Source organism: Leptosomus discolor, chromosome 5, assembly GCF_034619465.1.
Source record: "Leptosomus discolor isolate bLepDis1 chromosome 5, bLepDis1.hap2, whole genome shotgun sequence".
Taxonomy (NCBI): Eukaryota; Metazoa; Chordata; class Aves; order Leptosomiformes; family Leptosomidae; genus Leptosomus; species Leptosomus discolor.
Genome location: NC_141395.1, coordinates 2505410 through 2522113, shown reverse-complemented (window position 1 = coordinate 2522113; position 16704 = coordinate 2505410).

The following is a 16704-nucleotide window of genomic DNA, read 5'->3' as shown; positions in this document are numbered from 1 at the left end:
GCTAAGGCAAGCCCTTGCCCCCAAATTTCTAATTAACGAAAATTTTCGAGGCAGCTCCTGCGTGGCTGCGGCTGTCAGAACCGAGGGCTTACCGCTTCAGGAGGAGCTGCTCTCCAGGGCTGTTTGAGTGAGGCTGCAGACTGGAGCTGCAATGCAAGCTCCAGTCCCGGGACAAACGGGACATTTCTGGGTCGTGGTGACTCTGGCCTCGATTTTCACCCACGGTGCCTGCCGCCGGGAAGATGAAACGCAGCGTTTTGCTCCATTTCATTGCTTTGAGATGCTGTAGTGGAGCATGGAGGGATGCGACGTTCCCAGCCCCGACGCCTGGGCTTGCTCCGTGGCATTTCCAGGACCTGGGAGCTCAGAAAGCAGCAGCATAGCTGGATGAATGGTGGTGGGCAGTGGGCTGGGGGTCCTACAGCTCCCACTGCCGTCCCACCTTGGCGGCTCCTAAAGCAGATTAAACTGAAAAAGCGTGAATGTCTGTGGGTCACACATGCTTTCGCTCCCTTCAGAGAGAGGCAAATGTGAGGCTAATTAGGCAAGTGTTGGTTGCAGCAGGTTTCACACACTTTCCACCCTGAGATTTCCATAGCCAGGGAAAGTTAGTCGCTCTAATTACATGACTCAGAAAAGACTAACTGGTCGACTAACACATTTTGTATTTGGTTTGTAGCTAGGTGTTTTCAAATGAAGGATGCAAAGTTTTAAATCTCTTCTTCCTACACTGCTGTTTACTAAATAAAACGAGTTTTATCGGAAGGTTGCAGAAAGCAAGAACTTCTGGAGCGGCTTCACTTTACTTGCAGCTCGGTGTGGTGTCGTGCATGGTACAAAGAAGGGTTGGAGGGAACCTGAAGGACCTCGCTGCTGCATCCTTCCACCTCCAAACCCCGCTAAGCAGCGTGTGGGCTCCATGCCGGAACGACAAGGCGTCTGGGGCTTTCTAAGCCCCCAGCAAGTGCCGCCGGGTTGGTCTGCATTGCTCTGGGCTCGGTGCGGTGGAGCGGAGGCAGCGGCAGGGAGTCGCTGGGAGAACAGGGCTTGCTGCAGCGCTCGGGCATTGCTGCGGGATTCCCCTTTGCCTCTCCAGGCCCAGAAGCAGACTGGCAGCAGCAGCAGGAGCGAGTGTAAATCGCTCCAAAACTCTCCCTGCCTATATTGGATGCATTAAAAATTAATTACTTAGCTTAGTTATTTCATATTGAAGGCAAGACTGAGCAATAAGACCCAAATCCTGTCCTCAGATAGAACCATGACATCAGCCTGTGCGGAGCGGTCTGGGAGCCTTTAGGAGCCTAGAGCTGTGCTTTCTCTTTTGCATAAGCCCGTGCTCAGCACATCCAGGTGAGCGGCTGCACACGCTCGGCTGGATATTAATGCACAGGTTGGATTTCAGCTGGAACATGTATTTGCAAAGCCAAAGGAAAGCCTCATTTTTTTTCTCCATAAAAGGTAAGGAGCAAAATTCCAGAGCTGAATTTACTTGTCCTGCTGCTCCTCAACGTGGGAAAAGAATGCCGCGTCCTCCCACATATCTGCTTCCCATCCCAGGTCTTCCTCCCTCCCTCCGACTTGTCCGTGCAAGTCAAACCTTTTCTGCCATGAGCCAACAATTAATTATAAGTGTATAATAACCTCTCATAAAGAAAGATACATGCAGAAGCCGGGTCTGGTTCCCTTGATGCTTACATAGTTTTTCTCCTGCTGTATTCTCCAAATTAATTGGAGCGGCCCATTGTTTTCACAGGTCTGGGGGCACATCTGGCACAGAAATGTCTTCTGACCTCCTGCCTAATAAATAATGACGGGGAGAGAGGATTATCCAGCAGCCGACCTTCTTCATGCCACGGTGTGGGGGTTTAAGGGGAGATTCCTGGTGGGAAAGGGTTGCCTGTGTGGTGTCAGCATCCCTGCTCGGGTACTGGAAGCCAGGGTCATAGCTCTGCTCTACAATTTCATCCCTGTGAAAATCAGCAGGGGATGGATGGTAAATCTTCTCCAAAAAAAAAAAAAAAAAGGAATTTGGAATTGAGCTTTAGAAGTAGGTTGCATGGGGAATGAGAAGGATGGTCTTGCAACGGTTTTCTCCTACCGAAGTGAGCATGACAGAGAGGGCGATGCACTGGCAATAGTTAAAAGCTCCTTTTAGACACTAAAATGGGGTAAATTCTAAGGTTTCTGGAATCTTCTGGTCCAAGTACAAAAGAGACTTACTCTGTTCCTGGTTCTCCTGCCAATTTTCCAGCAAGCCAGTTCACGTCTCCGTGCCTCTTTCCTTATCTGAGGCTTGTAGGAACTCCCGGGCTTTCAAGGGCACCGGGAGGGCGAACCTATTGCCACGTCCTCCAAAAGAGCTCTGGTGCCTCCTGGGAGCCTGGGGTTTGGCTGGCAAATGTGGTGGATGCCTCTGCTGCCGCCCTGCCGGGTCCCTGGGTGCTGCTGGCCGGAGCCCGCGTTGCCCAGAGCTGCTTTCACCAGCCCTGCTGCCCTCCCACCGCCTGGCACGGTTCGAAAAGTCAGAAGCACCTCAAGGAACCGTGCTTCCACACCAAAAAGCTTAAAGGTGATGATCACAGAATCGTAGAATCCTTTGGAAAAGACCCTGAAGATCATCGAGGTCTTCAGCCCAAGGGGCCTGGCCCTGATGAGCTGGAGACAGCTGAACAAAAGCAGACAGCTTTTTGCCCTTAGGTGGAGGCTGTGGCGAGTCAGGTTGTGTCGTTGGAGGGAAGATGGGGCTTTGTCAAGTGACGCTGGGTTTAATCATCAGTCAATAACAAGAGAAGAATATTTGCAAGCTCTTTGGTACGTACAAGCATGCAAAGCCACACCAAGCCCAACAGGAGTGATGACCACCTCCGGGATCCTTGACGCGCCAAGGGGCCTGTCCAGGCCATGGTTCGCTGTTTGTCCCCAAGTCAAGGAGACCCTTAGCCCAGTGAGCTGACCCCTGGCACTGGGGAGCACATCTTTTTAGCAGGGAGCAGCTGGGGAGCGAGGCCTGGGCCAGAGGGTCATGGTGCAAACCTGCAATGCTCCGGGAAAACCGGATACGTGCTCAGCTGCTTTTACAGAAAGGTTGGCAGCTGGGAAAGGGCGAGATTTGCACCCGCCGGAGGGTCGAGCTAACGTGCCGGTGAGCACAGCCGGTCCCCTGGGCTTGGGCGAGGAGGGAGGTGGCATTCGCCTCGCTGGCATCCTTTCCCTAGTGCCGGTTTAACTACACCCGGAGCTTGCGGTTGCACCAGGCAAGCCGGCTCACGTCCCTGGCAGTTTGAAAGCCGCAGTGAATCGAGCCCAGAGAGTTCCCCGTTTCCTCGATGGAGGATTTATTGATTGTGTTAAGTTTGGGGACATCAACGCCTGTCTGCCATGGAGAGGGAGGAATTGCGTCTTATGGGGGTGGGAGCTCCCGTAAGGACATATTCCCCTGGGGTGGCAGTGCCACCAGCATGGCTGGGTGGGCAACACCAGGTTACTCCCTCCTGTGCCAGAGCTTTTGAGCGGCATGGCCAGCTCCTGACAAAGAAGTCTCTTGGCACTGTAATTATGGGAAAACCAGGGATTTTTCTCGTGTTCAATCCGATCCATGCCTAGGTCCGAGCGGATGTGAGGGGGCTGCACAGGGTGATAACGGCCGTCAGGAGGTGGTGGGGCTGCCCACGTGCTGTTGTTGAGTGCCTTCGTGCTCGGCAGGGCCATAGGTGGAGAAATCAGCTTGGCTTGTTGTGAAACCCTGTTCGAAGTGTTTGCAAAGGCATGGGGTTGCTTCACCGCTGGGGTTCGGGCCGAGTGCCCTCTCTGCCCCAGCCGCCAGGCCGATGGGAGCCCTCCCGTACTGCCTGTCCCTTCCTGGGGCAGAGCGTGCATCTCCCGTGCCACCTCCAGGAGCAACTGATGGAGCCGGGTTAATTTGTCGGGTCCTCTGGATCCCTTGGTAGGAGAAGCTCGGTCACTGGTTTTAGCAATGCCCCTCCAATGCCAAAAATGGAGGAGCATCTCCTGGGGACAACTGTGCTCTGGAGACCACGCAACCGAAAGGGATTCATGCTCCCTGACTCCTTCATCTTAGCTTTGCAAAATCATCTTGGGTTTTCAAGAGGGGATGAGAGAGGTGATTAATAGGGGCGTGGAAACAAGGTCAAGCAGCATCTCAAACTCTGGCGGGTATAAGCCAGCCCAAGTGTTTCTTGGGGAAGACAGAAATCCCCAGGATCCCAGCAAGGAGCACCGAGAACCAGGGGTACACCACATCCCCCTGTGCTGCTTGCGGGGCGTACAAGCCCAAGGGCTCAGAGGTGAGCCATGGACAAGACGGGTTTGATTTTACTGGGAAAGCCCAAGCTTTCGGTCGACATCGAGATGCCCCGACAAGCACCGGGGAGAGGGACATTCCCCCTGTGCTGGCGGGACTCCAGCCCTCGTGTATGAAACAGTGCTTCTATTTGTTTAAGAGACTCTCCCCCAAGTGCAACATAAGCAAGGAAAATGGCCTGGGCTAAGAGCCAGGGTGCTAGCGGAGGGATCCCTATCGCTCCTCTTCCTTCCTCTCCAGCAGGTGGGAATCCCCCTCCCAGCCCTCAAGCCCTTCTGCTGCGATGCAGTCGGTGACATCAGCACATTCCCAGCAGCGCTTCCGTGGGCACCTCGTTAGCTTTGCACTGAGTCACCCTTCAGCAAACAAGAAAGATAAGAAAATAAATGGCAACGGTCCAGCCAGCACAGATGCTGGTTTATTTTGAACTACAGAAATTGTTTATGTGCTAGAGGAGGGATATCGGCATTTCCGAAAGTCCTTTGTTAAAGTCCCCTATTTCTCCCTCTTCCTCACCGTTTTCCCGCGGCAATCCCCTATTACGTGACGTACCTTCACTATAGGTAACCGAAAAACAAGGAAGGGCCAAACCAAATATTTAGGTGAGAACTGAAGAGAGACAAAGCTCCAGAGGGACAAGAAGAGGTTTTGTTTTATCGGAAAAGCAAACATCATCTTCACGATCAAAATGCTCCTTTCCCTCTTGAAACTGCCTGATGAAAATGAGGCCAATGCAGTTTTCATTTGCAACACTAATTTGATGAACTCCAGCGGGTTAATGATATTGCCGTATTTAATTAAAGCAGTCGTTCGTCTAGCTAAGTCCCTCCTCCCTAGAAATGGCTCGGTGCTTCGGAAGCACCGCCGACCTCTGGCACTGGAGCCTGGACTCTGGCCAGAAGCGTGGGACAGGATGGTTTTACGGGCTTTACCACCCTGTCCCCTTCATTCGGTGCCCACGGCTGATCTTTGAGTGCCACCGAACCCTGACTGGCTCTGGGGCTGTTGATGCTGGCGTTGCTTAGCCCCAGAGAGCTGACACAGCTAACGGCTGCGGCCAAGATGTCACTGCACAGCCCCCAAATCCCTCTTTCAGCCCTGTCCTTCGCCAGGTCAGTGTTTGTGCCAGCCCAAGTCTGAAGTGGGGACCTGATAGCCCACGGTGTTTTCTTGGGCCCACAGGGCTGGGAGCTCAAGTTGGGAAACCGGAGGTGAAGGTTTTGCATTCGGTGCTCGTGGTGCTGGCGAGACACGGAGGGACGTGACCATGTGCCTCCTATTTCTGCTCAGCTCTTCCCAAAACTTACGGACACCAAAGAGGAGCCTGAGAGCTTTGGAAATCAGTTCGAGTGACAAAAGCCCTGGCAAGCCCTGCGCAGGCATTCCAGCTGTAGTCCTGATTTATCTCCAGCCTTAAAATGAGCCAAATACAATGATGGCCGTTGCTTTTCCCGGCAAGCGTTTCCTGCAGAAAGATCCCGAGTGTGAGGTAGCTGCAAAGCCATGAGTCACTGTTTGGGTTACCTGGCACGATGTGTGCGTTCTCCGTCTCCGTGTTTACACTGCAAACGTCATTTCTGAGCTGGCTTATCATTGAAGTGCCTTCTTGATGACTTTGTGCTAAAAGGTACATTCCCGTGGTGCCTTCTCAGCCGTGCTTCTGCACTGGGCAGGGAAGCAGTGATGGGAATGCTGACTGGCGGAAAGGAGGAAGAGACTAGCAAATGTCCCTCTGTCAAACCTGGGAACGATGGCTCTGGCTTTCTTCTGCCTCCTGAAAACTCCAGGGTTGCTGCTCAGGCTCACCCTGAGTTTATGGGCAGGAATATTGCACCATCCCCAGCTCTTGCAAACAGGGAGGATGCTCTGGCTCGTGGTGATTAGTTTTCCAGCCCAATCCTGCATCCCTGCTTGCAGATCAAAGTCTTTACCAAACAGTTGTTTCTTTCCTTGGAAAATACACGTGCTCTCTTTTCTCATTTGAGTTTTCTATGTTAATCAAAGTAGGAAAATAATAGTAATCTACTACAAATCAGTGTGAGATCCACCCAGGTTCCCCATCTTGTGCCATGTTAGCCGCGGCGATGCCAATCCGCCGGTGCGATGCCTGTCAGGAAACCTGGAGGGGGGGGTGAGTCGCCTTCGTGGCTATCCCGGACACAGGGATCCTTCCTCAGGGACGTTCTGTAAGAGCAGAGCTTTAATTCTCATCCCTAAGTTTTCCCTTCCTGCCATTAAGCTAATAACCACATTGTTATGTTAAGTGCATCTTCATTTTTGTAGGCACAATACACGAGGCATTTAACTTGGTGGAATATAATAACAATCTATTTTAGTCAGGGATGAACCCTCATCTGTCTGACGAACACCACGTGACATCAGGACAGGTGACATAGAAAAGGGGTGAGTTGTTCAAGCCACACGCAAGCTTTATTAGGAACAAAAGCATTTTTGAAGGGGTTCAACCCAAACAACTTTGTGGCTGTTAATATGTCTCTGTTAATTTAGATTTATGCACACACCCTCAGTATAAATGTGCCTTCCTTTGGCTCAGCAGTCCTGGACACAGAGCACCAGAGGATGTCACCGATCCCTGGTGGCATTCTGGCTGCTAGCAACAGGGCAATGTGGCTCTGTGGATCCCCACTTACTGGCCTGCCCCACCCTCCAAGGATTTTCCCTTCCAGCCCCTTCAAGTGCACGTGGAAGAAGAGTTTCCCTTGTCACAGCCCAAGTCTGCATTATACATTCATGCATTTAAAGCATGCACAGTCTTGTAATTAAATTCTGGAATATTTTAAGCGCTTCTTGTAGTGATTTGAAGGTCTTGTAATTCAGTGCAGCATATGTTGCTTTTATAGTAAGCTCGTTTTCTGGCAGCTGCCTGCGTGGGTTTCCCGTACTATCTCCATCCTCCCGTCAATGAGCCGCACACCAGGCACCGGAGGAAGCGGGGGAGCAGCAGGGGCAGGTATCATTCACAGACCGGAGCAAAGCACATTCCCTTCTCTGCCCAGGCACAAAATCCTGACTTTTTTCCAGCGGTGAGACTCGGAAAGATGTGAAGACTACATAGCTCCGCATCGAGCGGTTTAATCAGCAAATGGATGGGGGCTGGCACGAATTATGCCATCTCTCAGGCTAGCACAGGATCCTTTGCCATGGTTACATGAGCCAGGAAGGGAAAATGAAAGGTGGTGGGTAATCAAGTGCTATTTCTTCTCTTTTAAGCCCAGACAGTTAACGAACCCAGTTTCCAAAGCTGTGGCAGGAACGCTAACGAGCACGGAGCGCTCATGACTGTGTGAGTACCTGACCGGAGCTGGTACACACACCTCAGGTTCTTCTTTTTTTTTTTTTTTTCCTGGGAAGACCCTCATCCTCACCTACCAGCTGGTAACCATCGCTGATTCTTCCTGTTTGTTACTGGCTCTGCGAAGCTAACAGCTTCAACCTGGCTCCTCCTCGGGCCACCTTGTTGGTTTATACGGCTTATGCACGGACAAGAGCTCTCCCAGGAGCACCTGCGAGGGCAGGGATGTTCCTACAGGACAGGGGTCAGTGCCCTTGGGGACCATTGCTCAAGCCCGTCACTGCTGGTGGTGGTTGTCAGAGCACAGCAGCAAGGGGCAGAGATGTGGTTCCTTACCGTGACCCCAACCCACTTGTCATCGAGAGATGATGGCGTGTGAGGGTATTTGGCAGGGCTACAATTCGATATAATCCTACTGAATAATATAATTAATAACAAATAACAAAAATTAACTACCTACCCAGGAGCACGGCTGATTGTGTGGCTCTTCAGGTACCAGAGGGCGATGCCCTCTGCATCCAACCATCCTCCCACGGCCCAGGGAACAGCCCACGCGGACACAGAGGAACTACCTGATGCTAGTGCACACTTGAAATTATTGTGAAAGTGCCTGGAGCCGTGGGTGAGCGCTTTAAATAGAACTCAAAATAGCGCATAAAAATAAGCGGCACTCCCCGGTGTCGTCCCAAAGAACGTGAGACCTGGGAACCCACCTGGAGTCAGCCAGAGCATTCGTCACGCTCCCAGTTAAGCATCTTTCGGACTTCAGCAGTTTAGTGACCGTGGGGGAGACCCTGAATCTTTCATGAGGGCTGTGCTCCTCTCGGCCTCATAGTCGGGGGGGGAAAAAAAATCCTCGTTCTGTTTCTCCTCCTTGGCAGCTGGCTCAGCCCTGCGGTATTGGGGGCTGTCGGTCGGGGTGTCTCGTTTCAGGCGATGAATGCGATGGGCAGCGCGGCCCCGAGCTGCAGCCAACTGTTTCCCAATGCGCTCGGTGTGAAATGTTCCCATAGTTTCTCAGGAAACTCTTCCTAGCCACTTTTTCTTGGAACGGGCCATTAACGCCGAACGGAAATCTGCAGGCTCTGGGCCAGGTTTTGTAACGCCTCCAGAAGCAACATGGGGACAGCGGTATTGCCTTTAAAAACCAGGAGTCAAATAAAAATGATAACCTTTGCGCTCCCCGGTTGGATAAATACCACCTTTCTTTCGCTCTGCACGCAACAAAACGGGTATGAAGAAAGCGCATGGAGGCAGCTGGCCCCAAAATAACTTCTTTAACTCAGTGTCTACCACGTGGGATTGCTGGCTGTGTGGAATTGCTGCTCTGGAGGCCTGGAGAAGTCTCTGGAAACGTGAAATTTAGCCCTCCCCATGCCAGCCCTAGGTACCCCTCTGGCTCCGGGCTCCCATGCGTCTAGGCTTTCCCCAGGAGCACGTCTGTCTGTTAAGAAGAGGGAAGAAGGAAAAAAAAAACAGGCAAAAATTCTAGCACATTTGGGGAAATAAAGTGGAAATAACCCTTTAGCTGTCAGAATTGGATCCCATTCATGCTCTGGTGTAAATGCACAGCGTGGGAGGATGAAGACCTGGGGCTCTCAGGAGGAGCAGGACTTGCCCGTGCCCAAGGCACAAAGATCATAAAATCAAGATCTGTGAGAAAGAGCTGCCAATGTGCATGGTATGAGGATATCGGGGCATTGCAGTAACTCATCCATGGCTTCCAGAAGCTGCTTTTTGTTGTTTGCCTCCACAGCCCTCAACTTTACATTCAAATTCAACAGGGGCTAAAACAGAGGTGGGTTTTTTTTCCTGGTCAGGAGCCTCTCCTGCATGCTGATATTTAAACATACGTCTTGTTGTGTGTATGTCTGAGGAAGAGAAAAGCTGCAGGGAGTGGGGAGGGCTGTTGATATATTTAGACACGCACGTGTTTGTCTGCAGATACATGTCCCAGAAGAATTTTCGGTTTGTACCCGCCTCAGCGCATCGCCTAGGGACTGAATCAGCCCTCGTTTGGGTGAGATGCAGGGGAAGAAGATGTGAATGTTACCAGCCCAAGTAATACATTCATAAGCAGAATAAGCCAAGCAAAAAAATATTCCAGTCTGGCATGAAAATGCTTGAAACCAGAGCTCAGGCTGGGCGGGTGAAGTGGAGTAGGTGGGTCAGCATCAGCCAGGGCCAGGCTGTGGCAGGGTGACGGTCCCTCTTGGCTCCTCACGGAGCAGTGGCCGAGCTGGCTTCCAGGACAAGCCCTTTGCGAGGTCAAAGCAGCTGTAAGGCACGCTACATATTTATGTGTATGCCTACAACCTCTATCAACATGAGCATTCTCTTCATCTGCTTCATGAAATACCCTGCTATCATCCTTTCGCTGCCCTATCATTATATCAGAGGAGCCTGTGTGCTCAGCACTGGCTGGCGTTCAGGTTTGGGTCCGCCTGCCCTCCTGCCTGCTGGGGAGCCGTGACCCGGCTCCTGCATCCCCAAAGTCACCACAGCTCCGCCAGCAACCCTCGGTACCCAGCACTCATCACCGCCCCGGGGCAGCAGAGGGGCGCTGCTCCCCAGCTAAGACATTTCGGTGGGGTAGAAAACGCTGTGGCTGTTTCATTTCCCACCCGCGTGCCTCTCCGAGGAAGCACCTTGCAGAACGCGGTGGGTTTGACCTGTGTTGCTCCGTGGGCGACGCATCAGCTGGCTTTTGTCGGTATTTGAGCGGAGGCTCGTTTCAAACTGCATCTAATGTGCGTGAAATGTGTATTTGAGTGCTCTGCCCTGAGTCCCTTCTTTAAATAACAAGCTGCTGAAACAAGAGACGGAGGAGGAAAACGCGTTTCCAACTCTTTGCCGTTCCCTTTCACTGCGGCCCATTGTGTATTTTGTATCCGCCGCCAAATTATTCATGCATTAGGTATCTTCACCACATCAGCTTTATGATGAACTCATAAAACATAAATAATCTGCACTCCAGAGGGATTTTTATTGTGTGGTTTCAGGGTACTTAGCAAACACTTAATCTGGCCCAAGCTGTGGCTTTCTCAGCAGAACGAAGCTCCCTGGGAAGGGATGCGCAGGGGACGGGGACCAGCAGAGCCCGTGCAAGAGGTGGCAATGCCCGTTGTCAGGTCCCCATCCCGCAGCAGCTGGGTCAGTTAACCGATAGGTTTGTACTTAACGCCTCTTCTTTTGTACGTAGTTTTAATAGCCACAGAGTTTAATGAGGAGCCATTAAAGCATAGTTGCAGGACATTCAGAGGGCATCTCTGGCATGGGCTGAGCAGCCAGCGCCGAAGGAGCCGCTCTGAGATCTCATCTGAGATGCCCCTGGCTGGGACAGCAGCACACGAGGTGAGGGAAAACGCCTGGGAAGAAAATAGGGGCAGAAAATGAGAATCGGTGACTTAAGGCAGGGCGTATTCATTAAATGTAATGGAGGAAATGCTGACAAAGCTTTTTTTTTTTTTCGTTGGAAACTGAGTTAAATGAGATCTAAGTGCTTTACAAAAAAATACATATATATATATATATATATATGTTGTCTGAATGAAAAATACTCCAAGGATTGCTGGGGTGGGGAAGGCAGGATGGAGTGGTTTAGGCACTTCCAGGGAGCTCAAGCTCCCTTGGGATGGGGAGGGAAGGTCAGTGGGGATAAAGGAGGCAGGGACCACGCTTGGGGCTCATCCAGACTACAGGGTTTGCCAGTGCTCCATGCAGGCGAGGATATGGGGTGGGGGTTTTATTCCAGCACTAGGGTGTAGAGCCTCCTGCCAAGGCAGCGGGAAACCTCCTATTGCTGGTGAAGGCTTCTGTCAATGACAAATATGCAAAAGCATTTCAACAATGTTCGTCAAACCACCTCAAAATGTTTTTCTGCGTCTTGTCGGGCTGGAACAAAGCTGGTCAGGGTGCCATAAGTGCCTCTGAGGTGGGAAGCTGCCCTTGCGCTGGGCACGCTGCCGAGCAAACCTGCTTCCTTTGCTGTCCCAGCAAATTCCGACTCCGAAACATAAAGATGATGCTCCTAAATTAAATGGAGAGGCATCACCTCGCTCCCCTGAAGCTAAGTGGAATGTGGGATTTTTATTATAATTTTATTTTAGATTTAGTCATTTCTATGGCCGCTGAGCCTCCCCACAGCGGGCCACCCGCCGGGTCCCCGTGGATGCAGTCAAACAGACCTTTTGCCATTTATCGTGTGTGTCTTCAGAAACCCAGGGCGTGGGACAAAATCTGAGCAGAGGCTGCTGAAGCCTCCGACGTGTTGCTTGTGCCAGGTACACCTGGATGCATGCTGTAGAGCTGTGGAAAACCGTTTCTCCTCCTGCCTCCCCGGCATCACCCTCCCAGAGCAGCCACTGCACCGGTCACGGGGAGGAAGGACTCAGGTTGCTTTTGGGGATTGCTCCAAAAACCTGGTTGGCCCCATCCTGGGTCTCACTCTTAACTGCAGCAGCAGCAAAGCCCCAGGGTTTGCAGCCACACGAGCCCCAAATCACGCCCAGGATGGGGTTCTGGGTCCCCCAGCACTGCTGCTGCAGGGGTGATGCTTGGGGCCATGCATGGTCCTGCCCAGGCTCTCTGTGCCGTCCCGCTCAGCTTGCCCAAAATTGCCCCAAATTTCTACTGCCACGAACACCACCAAGTTGTGGAGTTCAGGAAGGGAGACTGCTGCGGGGTGGTAGTGATGAAAGTGAGTGCCAGCATTGTTCACTGCATTGGAGTTTTTTTGGTTATGGATGAAAAATCCAGCTTCCGTCCGACTTTTGTACATCCCTGCTTCTGTGACCCTGAATTCTACTTTTAAAAATAACTGTTACACACGCACGATGTCCTAAAATACACACCTAACCTACTTTCATCAAGTTGTCTACCAAAGAAGTCAACCTGCAGCTTAAGGAGTGGGGTCCCGGTGGCAGGACACCGCTGGGGGTTGATCTGCTCCTGGAGCAAACCGCTGAGAAGCAGCAGAGCTGCAGAAGGTGGAGCAATGATTTTTTTTTTTTTTTTTTTCCTAAAGATCAAAGCAGTAATTGGAGCTTGTCAGGAAATTCAGCATTTGGTTTTGTTTTGGGGACACACACGCAGGCATTCAGGGACTTGTCCAAACCACAGAAGTATGCAAACGCTGCTTGTTAAACCCCTGGGAGCAGCCTGCCATGGAATTTCTGGGCTCTCTGCCTCCCATCCTGCAGCGATCACCTGGCAGTAGCTCATCGCTGAGACTGCTGCCTGTCTGGGCTCTGGAGAGGGTGATAACAAAAAACAAGGTGAAGGAAAAAACAATGTATTCCTTCATAACCTTCAAAGCAAGATGCTAAGTGTTGGAGAACACGTTGAACGTCTCTCTAGAAATACAGGGAGATCTTCGGGCTTTTTTGTTTCCTCCATCAGCTCTGACGCTGGAGGTCTCCCAGACCCAGGTCTCCCAGACCACTGAACTGGCCATCCCAGGATCTGACTTTCAGAGCCCCTCTGTGTCCCACAAGTGGTGGGAGGCAAATGTCCTCCTAAAAGCTGTGTGGCTCCCCAAAACGGAGCCCAGCTGCAGAAGGATGGGGAGGCAAGCGCAGCGGAGATTAATGGTCCTGCACAACGTTTCAGTGCCACGTGCGTGGCCTGGGACATCTGACTGGCATCACCTCCCTGGACATCTCTCAAGGCTGCGTGAAGCTGGCGCTGCTCGTGGCCGATCTGATACGTTCCTGGTAGCGCCACCAGCAGCACCACCCTGGGTTCGGTTATGAGGTCGAGCCGTGAGTGTCAGACTGCAATGAATGCGCCTTGTTTTCACTTCCCACATTTGAACTCAGATTTCCAGAGGTGAAAAAAACTCATTTCTGAGTATTTGAAGGCCCTGTTGAAGAGGTTTGTGAAGCATTTTCACCCAAGCTGTGGGGAAGAAATGCAGTGTTGTGAAGAGGAAGAAAGAAGTTCAGTCTCCAAGGACTGATGAGCATATCCAGAACATGATGGGCTTATCCAGGTCACCTTTTTTTCATTCACACCCAGTAAGGAAATTAATGAAGCTCCCAGAGTTATTACCTCTAATTCATGACCTATTAATGGCAATAAATCTTTAAGAAAGCACAAGACATACCACGCTGAAAGGCAAAGGTGCGTGGTTCTTAGTGGTTTATCTTAGTGATTTGGACTCCCATTTGGGAGAGAGGAATTACAGGGTTTGATCCCTGCCCCAAGGACTGCTCTGCATTTTATTGGGGAATAGCATATGTAGTACCGACACTTGAGAAAAATGGTGATTGGGTAATTAAAGGCCGACTAATCTAACTTTAAATAAAGACATGGATGAAAGAAGGAACTGTTACTGTTACAGAGGTAAATGGAAAATTATATAAAAGTGGAGCAAAGGTGAAAGAAAGGTTAATTGAGCCTGACTTTGCTAAGATAATGGATTTCTTAGACAAAGGAAATGTAGGAGATTGCATCTATCTGGACTTGAGTAAAAGCAGGTTGCAGTGGCACAGGGAAGAGGCGAGACAAGGAGGGGATTTCAAATGGAGGTAAGAAACTGGGCAAGGGCAGGTGACAACCGGAGGAGCGGAGCTATTTCCTTAAAGATCCACATGGAAAGCAACATTATTTGATATTTTCATTAATGACCGCAACAAGAAAAAAAAAGGAGGGGAGGGGGACATGCTGATGAAATCTGCCGATGGCACAAATTTAAGGGGAAACCTCAATAACTAGGGAGACTTGAGAACTGAAATAATGGAGAGGAGCAGAAATTCAATAGTGTAAAATGCACTCAGGATCTCACAATGAAGACTTGAGTTGTAGAATAAGAGTGCACCGGTTCAAAACGATTAAGAATTCTGCCTGGCCATGGGGGTTGAAGACCTTCAGCAGATACACAAGGATCCCAGTAGATATACACAACTCTGATCAGACATGTTCAAGAAAAAATGAGCTCTCCTGGTGCAGGATAGACTGCAGGAACTTAGTGCATTTAATCTGCCAAGATCTCAGCAAAGCGTGAGAAAATCTGACGGCTGTCTTTGAAGATGTTTAAGGGCCAGATATTGGGCAGAGGCAAGAAGTTTTTCAAGTCGTGTGCAAGTGGGAGAACACAATGGGAACTGGAGGAACCCTTCAAGACCTGAAATAAAACTATTACAGCAGTGAGGTTTCAAAGACCAAGACACTGTTTTGGTGGCCAGTTGTGAAAGCTAAGAAGCCGGCTCTGCTCACGACAGTGGATGATGACGTTCTTAGGTGGAGAAGGAGACTATTTGATGTGGTGCCTGCAGTAGCAGAAGGCTCTGTGATAAACCTGAGGATCCTTCAAGCCAGACCAGAAAAACCTGAGACGCTGCCACCCACCCTCGTAGTTGATCTGATCACTGCGAGTGATAACTAAGACGCAGAAGGAGGAGGAGTGCACAGAAGGGCTTGATGTTGTCGAGGATTTCTTTGTTCCCACGGTCAGCTGGGTGCAGATGAGATCACCACCAAGAAATTTAAATAATTGTCTTTCTGAGCCTCCTGTAGCAGGACACAACCTTCCTCCTCCTCCTCCTGTAGCAACACCCTAAGAGTTGGGGTTTAGGTGCCGTGGGTCTCAGTAACTGCATGTTTTTTGAGACTGGGAAAAAAATGAAGAATTTATTGGCGATAAAACTACTGGTGAGCGCTTGCATTTCCCCACATTTTTTCCACAGCAGAAAATCAGATCAGAGGAACAGGATTTGGAAGTATTTGTTACTTTGGGCAATCAGAGATTCTGTCACAACTTGAGGCTAGTCTTCAGTGTAGATGAAATGCAAGACCCTAGTCCTGGGAGTGGGGAGGGGGTACCGGGGAGGCGTGAGGCTCAGAGCCCAAGGCTTGGGAGATGCTGAGAGTTGCATTCAAAAACTATAAACCAAACCTATCTCCTGCCTCCACTCACTGGTTATTTGAAATCAGCTTAAATGCTGTGAATTAATAAGGCTGTGTTATTATTATATATTTTTAATATATAATTATATAATTAATGAGTCCTGCTGCTTTTGGTCCCATTCGATGCGAAAATAGACCTGATCGATATTTGCTACTAAAAAAGCCAGTGGGCTGGATGAAGATGCTTGAGGATGCACACAGCTACCTTAGGATGGTGAGGGAAAGGCAGAAGGGTGTCCCATTTAATTGCACGGCTCCTTCCCCCGTGAAAAGCAGCATGGTGGGTATCACCGAGCCAAGGGGCATCCCGCAGTCCAGCACCTCATTTTCCCTTTTCAGGGAGGAACAGAAACTCCTTATCGCTCCAAAAGTAAAATTACACACTTACCAGTGGCCAGGACTTTGATTTTGGTAGAAGCCTAAAATCAACAGAAGCATTTTTAAAATTCCAGTGGAACGAGTGGTTTTCATAACCATCCAGCTAATAGTGAATTTAAATATCTAATACAACGGCACTCAGAACCTGGGCTCCCGGGCTGGCTATGTGCAGGAGCACCTCCCTTCCCACACCTCCCCTGAGGCTCCACGGAGACGACACGCACAAGTAGCGATATATTTCTTGGGTCTTTAGATTCCCTTTATTTTCCTGGTAGTAGAAACAACACGGATATCCGTGGTCTCCTGCAGCCTCTGGCAACGTTTGCTGGGGATGTCCAGTGCCTGCAGTGCAATGGAAATGCTCGGATGTTGCTTTGCTCCTCCTGAGCAGGTGCTGCTGAGCTCCCTGGGTGCTTGTGGCCTCTTCCCTTTACAAAATGCACTGATGCTCAGTAACCTGGCATGCCTCCCAAAAACACTTTGCTGGGTGACAGACAACCAGACCAGCAAAGCAGCGTTTTCCCTCAGACACACGGTGCCTCAAAGTGCTCAATGGCTGGGGGTGCGTTTCGCCACAGCCCTCTTTCTCTCCCCGTGCGGGCTGGAGTGAAAAAATAAGCACCCGTCGTTGTATTAAAATGCAAAGTCAAATGAAATCCTCCGCTCCTTTTAGCTTCATTAGGAGGGCCTTCCATTTGGCAAATAAAGATGAGCCAATCAAAATCGCATTTGCAAACCACACATTAACAAATCAGTAACTGTAAAAACAGCCATCAAAATAGCT